This window comes from Dioscorea cayenensis, chromosome 9, assembly GCF_009730915.1.
Source record: "Dioscorea cayenensis subsp. rotundata cultivar TDr96_F1 chromosome 9, TDr96_F1_v2_PseudoChromosome.rev07_lg8_w22 25.fasta, whole genome shotgun sequence".
Taxonomy (NCBI): domain Eukaryota; kingdom Viridiplantae; phylum Streptophyta; class Magnoliopsida; order Dioscoreales; family Dioscoreaceae; genus Dioscorea; species Dioscorea cayenensis.
The window spans coordinates 20,246,385-20,252,371 of NC_052479.1; the positions used below are offsets into that span (position 1 = coordinate 20,246,385).

A 5,987-nucleotide genomic window follows, 5' to 3' on the forward strand; every position below is an offset into this window, starting at 1 on the left:
TGTTGATGGTCTTGTCGAGAGTCCTCCACTCATCACAAGGGATCATTTGTCCGGCCTAGGATACACCCCGCCGGATCGGTGCTGACGAAAGCTCTCCCAATAACCTTCTTCCAAACGACGAGCGATGTCGGAGCCGTAGAACCTCTCCAAAACCCTAGCCAATACCCCTCAAAACGCTAGCCGAAGCCCTCTTTCAATTTGGAGAAAAGATGGAGAAAAGAATACTAAAATCAGGGCTGAATCGTCTTTAAATAGTGCTGGAATCGGGCGACCACACGGGCCTGTGGATTTTACACACGCCCATGTGGAATTTCCTTACGGGCGTGTATAATTTCCACACTCCCATGTGGATTTTCTGAATTCCTGTCTTCTCGGCCAGCTGTGAACATTCATACTTCCATACGGGTGTGTATAATTTCCATACGGGCCTGAATAGCAAGATTTCCTCCAAAATCGGTGCATTGTGATCCACATTGCCTTCTTTCATTCATAATCGGCCTCACAACCCTACCTACACTAAAGTAACATAAAAACACACTTATTAGTGTAAAAACCCGAGAAAAGTAATGCTCAACATAAGGAATGAACGCTTTGCATTCATGTCGCACAAGCACTTATCAACTATCGAGGGGGTTTTCTATGGATTACTTGTTTTACATTCGATTTCATTTATTGTAATTAGCTCCATGGAGAGCTAAACCCCCTAGTGGATACTTGGATTTGTGAACCCTAGGATGTATTTGTTTCATTAAACCTTGTTATTATGTTTTCATTAATTGATGTTTTATTTGAGTTCCAATCTTGAATGCTTGATTGATTGAATGTTCCCTTAGAATGACACTAGGATTGAGAGTTCACCTTGGTAACCCTTGTGCGTGAGTGACACACCACGAGAGTTAGACAAAGCTAGATTGGAGATGGTTGAGATGGGGAGTCGAGGGGTAGCGGAGCGTCCCCTTTCCCCTCCAGTGTGATTCATCCTACCTTCATTTCCTCAAGTTCTTTGCGGTCATAGTAGAGTGAATGGGCTAAGGGATGACCTTCCACTGGGGCTTAGTTGCAGAGGCAACGGAGTGAAGTGTTCAAGTGATTTTAGCACCTAGGGCTTAATTGTGACTAGGAACCTTTCACCTGGACCAAAGGATTAGGTCTACATCTAGGAAGAGGATTTATCACTTGGAATCCCTAGAACTCATTGCGATTCTTTACGAGTGCGAAGTTGAGAGATTGTTCAATTTCTCCTCTGGGACATGTATAGAGTTATGCATGGTTGACCTTAGATTTGGGATCATGTATTAAAGGATCTCCATAACTCATTAATGCATCAGTTAGAAAGCATATTAGAGGGTTTTTGCACTTTGAAATGATTATCCAAGGTGGAACAATATCCAGGTAGCCAATTTATATCGATTGCCTTACCTCCCCTTTACTTGTGCATTCTCTCTTGTCTCTTTTACTTTTTTTTATGTTACATCTTGTTATACAACTATTATTCACTTTTCTCTTAGTTAAGAAATAATTCAAGTATTTTTTTTCCCTACTCCCCGTGGATACGATACCCACTCACCTTAGATTTATTACTTAGATAAACTCGTGCACTTGCGGGACATACGCAAGGGATGTTGTCAAGTTTTTTGTGCCGTTGCCGGGGAGTAGGCATTTAGAAATACTTTGCACTTTGATTTCTTAGCTATTCATTAATTCATTCTATTTCACATCTTTTTTTTCTATCATCATTCTAATTTGTTTTCTTTCTTTGGGTGAAGCTCTAGGTTATAACCCGAGGGAACCCTTCGATATTGAGTGAAGAAGATCTTGAACTTGAACGTACACTCAGAAGAAGGGGAAAAGAACCTGTGTAAGAACCGTCTAATCAAGCTAAAATAGAAGTTAAAGGGTCAGATAATATGGAAGAACAGAATGAGCAACAGAAGACACTTTCTGATTATGCTAGATCATCAGTTTTTAGCACACAATAGAGTATTATGTGATCCCCGCTTACAGGTTTGATCTTCGATCTGAAGCCAGCATTCATCCAAATGATTTAGCAATCAACGCAATTCAATGGTTTGGCCGATGAGGATCTAAACAACCATATAGAGAACTTCATGGAAGTTAGTGATATGATGAAGATTAACGGTGTATCGGATGATGCTATTTGATTGAGGGCTTTCTCATTCTCTCTCAAGGGAAGAGCCAAGCAGTGGCTACATTCTTTGCCAAGGCCTCCATCATGACTTGGAATGAGATGGTCGAAGCTTTTCTTGCAAGATACTTTTCTCCTAGGAAGTCGGCTAAGCTTCACAATGAGATATCGTTATTTGTGAAGATGGAATTAGAGTCATTGTTTGAGACATGGGAGCGCTTCAAGGATCTCTTGCGGAGGTGCCCACAGCATGGATTTCCCAAATGGATGATTATTCAAAATTTCTATAATGGGTTGAATCTGAGTATAAGGCAACTGCTAGATGCCATCACAGGAGGTACAATGGGGAGTAAACCCCAAAAGAAGCCTAACAGTTAGTAGAAGACATGGCCATGAATAGTTATCAGTGGAATGCACACAAAAGGAAAAAGGTCGCTGGGCTCTATGAAATAGATGTAGTAACTTTATTGGCTGCTCAAGTGGAATCATTAAGTAAGAAGTTAGACCTTATAACTTCTAATAGAGTGGCAGCCATGACTACTTACACCGGGTGTGGTGAAGGACATGCTCCCTCTAATTGCCCGATCTCTATTGGTGATGCATCTTTAGTAGAGAAAGTCGATTTTGTGGGTAATGCAATGAGAAACCAAGGGAATCCATATAGCAACTGATAAGTGCTTGTGCGATATGAATGCAAAGCGTTCATTCCTTATGTTGAGAATTACTTTTCTCAGGTTTTTACATTAATATGTGTGTTTTTCATGTGAAGCCAAGTATGAAGGAAATAGGCCAATGTGGATCATAATGCACTTATTTTGGAGGAGATCTTGCTAAAGTTCAAACGCGAAGACATAGGACAGGTGTGAGATGCTAGAGTGTGTGCCAACCTCCTCGCATTCGAGTGAGCACATCCATTTGGAGGGGCACAAAGGCAGTCACACTCGAGCATTCTGTCTTATGCATACAAGAACATGAGCTCCACCAACATATATATCATTGAAGAAGTAAGTGATTCACGACGTGAACGTGTGCCCGTTTGCGTTACCTCGATGAAAGTATGGAAGTGGGAAGTTATTCAGGTCAAAAACTGTAGCAGGGCGATGTAGCAAGCACTGTAGCAGCACTGTTCACAGCTGGCAAAGAAAACAGAGAAACAGAGAATCGACACGGGTGTGTGGAAATTATCCACGCCCATGTAGAAATTCCGCACAGGCGCGTGTATCTTCCACGCCCGTGGAGTTGCCCGATTCCAGCCCTATTTAAAGCCGATTCACCCCGATTTTGGTATTCATTTCTCTATCTTTTCCCCAACTTGCGAGAGGGCTTCGGCTAGGGTTTCGAGGGGTATTGGCCAAGGTTTTGGAGAGGTTCTATGGCTCTGACAAAGTGATTCCATTAGGAAGAAGGTTGGTATGGGAGCTTCGATCGAGGTGTATCCTATACCGGACGACGAGTAGAGGACTTTCCACAAGACCATCGACATGACCATCGAGGGGGTTTCTTTATGGATTCATTGCTTTTACATTCTATTTCTTTGATTGTACTTAGCTCCATGGAGAGCTAAACCCCTAGTGGGTACTTGGGTGATTGTGAACCATAGGATGTATTCGTTTCTTTGAACTTCTTTATTATGCTTTCAATAAATTGATCTTTATTGTGAGTTCCAACCTTGAATGCTTAATTGTATGAACATTTCCCCTAGAGTGACACTAGGGTTAAGAGTTCTTGTTGGTAATCCTGTGAGTGAGTGACACACCACGAGCGTTAGACAAAGCTAGGTTAGAGAGGATTGAGAGGGTGAGTCGAGAGGTACAGAAGCGTCCCCTTTTCCCCTCCGACGTGATAGATTCTACCTTGATAAGTGCTTGAGTAGACATATTTTTATATATGTTTTACATGCATTGAGCATCATTTTTACTGTGGTTTATGTCTCATATTGTGTATTTGGTGTTCTTTTATGCATATAGGTTGTGAATGCCTTGAAGAGTAAAAAGGAAGCAAAGATAGGCTATAAAGACACAATGTTGGGAGTTATTGTTCAATTCAAGGACCAAGACACGAGAGCAGTTCATAAAGGTGGAGATGTGTGCCAACTTCCAAGAAGACTCAAGTCAATTCACTATTTGGAAGGGCACAAAGGCAGCCACATCTTCATATTCCTTCTCTTTGTGAAGATTGCAAGACCTCTCAATGATACGTCGATGAAGAAAAGTTTTATAGCCTACCACATGGATATATGCCTGGACATGTGGCCTTAAGAGAAGAGTGTTTGGATCGCGTTTTGTGAAAAGTACTATACATATCGTGCCTGGACATATTCCTTCACAGTTCACGCGGCCGCGTGGAAATTCTTGCAACCCACGCGGGCGTGTGGAAAATCCACATGGGCGCGTGAGGGCACGTGACAGACATGATCTAAGGCCTATAAATAGCCGGTTTGCCCTATTCTTTCTCAACTTTTGTGCGGCTCTTGAGGGGTGAGACGGCTAGGGTTTGGAGAGGTCTTTGCGGCTTTGGAGGCGCTTCGTCACCAACTTTGATCGATTCCTCCTCCATCATAGCATCAAGGAAGCCACCGGTGAACCTAGCTTCGGAGTGGGTCTTTCAAGACGTCGAAGCTCTCCATCAAGGCCATCAGTTCATATATAAGGGGTTTATTTCTATGGTTTTAATGTACTTTCATTCATTGATGGTGTGTTTTGTATGTTGCTCCATGGAGAGCTAAAACTCTAGAGGGTATTTGGGCTTGTGAACCCTAGGATTCTCATCTTTTGTGGATTTGCTTAGTGTTTCTATTTAATCCGAGTTTGATTAAGTTTTAATCTTGTATTCTCATTGCTTGCTTGTTTAATTAATCTTTGTGGTTGATTGGATTTGCATAATTTGTTACTTTGATGTGAGAGAGGTCTCCATTAGAGTTAGAACTTCAAGGTTAAAGAGGGTTGAGAGGGTGAGTCATGAGATAGTAGAGTGTCCCCTCTTCATTCGGATTGAGTGTATTCTATCTCCGTTCCTTAAACTCTATGCAACCATATTTGGTGTGAGGCATGAGATTGAGAGATTTTTCCACTGGGACCTTGTAGGGGGTTAGGATCCTTCGCTGGGAATTAGGGTTGGATCAATCTTTAGGAATCGGATACAACTCTTGGAATCCCTAGAATGCTTTGCAGTCATATGTGGTGTGAGGTGTTGAGATTGAGCGATTTCTCCACCGGGACCTCGTAGGGGACTAGTATCAGTGATCGGGAGGCCGGATCCGATTATATTTGGATTTCCACGACTTAACATAGTCATCATAGAAACACTTTGCTTATTCGGTACCTAATACCTGAATCCTAGGGGGAGCATTACCCGAATACCCCACTTTTTACTCGATTGAGATCTCCATCCATTTTACCCTTGCATATTTGTCTCCGGTATTCATTTCTTCACACATTAGATCACCACACCTTTCCATTTATCATTAGGTTAGAAAGCGAGAAGAAGTTAGTACTAGTAGCCCTGTTCCCTGTGGATTCGACTACCCACTCACCGGGGTAATTATTACTTCGACACCCATCCACTTGCTGTTTACACGCATATTCGGACGTGTGTCATACCTCCATTCCTCGAGTTCTTTACAGCCATAATAGAGTGAATGGTCTAAGGGATGAACCTCCGCTGGGGCCTTGTTGCGCGTGCAATGGAGTGAAGTGTTGAGGTGATCTTAGTATCTAGGGCTTAATTATGGCTAGGGACCTTCCGCCTGGACCAAAGGGTTAGGTCTAAATCTAGCAAGAGATTTATCACTTGGAATCCCTAGAGCTTATTGCAACTCTATGCGAGTGCGAGGTGTTGAGAT

At 42.4% G+C, this 5,987-nt stretch overlaps 1 non-coding gene across 1 annotated transcript; it reads right to left on the minus strand.

Moving 5' to 3' along the window:
• Window positions 1–2,296: 2,296 nt before the first annotated feature.
• On the minus strand, window positions 2,297–2,403 carry LOC120269772. Its single transcript, XR_005539408.1, has one exon. It is a non-coding gene; the product is annotated as a small nucleolar RNA R71 (small nucleolar RNA).
• Window positions 2,404–5,987: the final 3,584 nt, after the last annotated feature.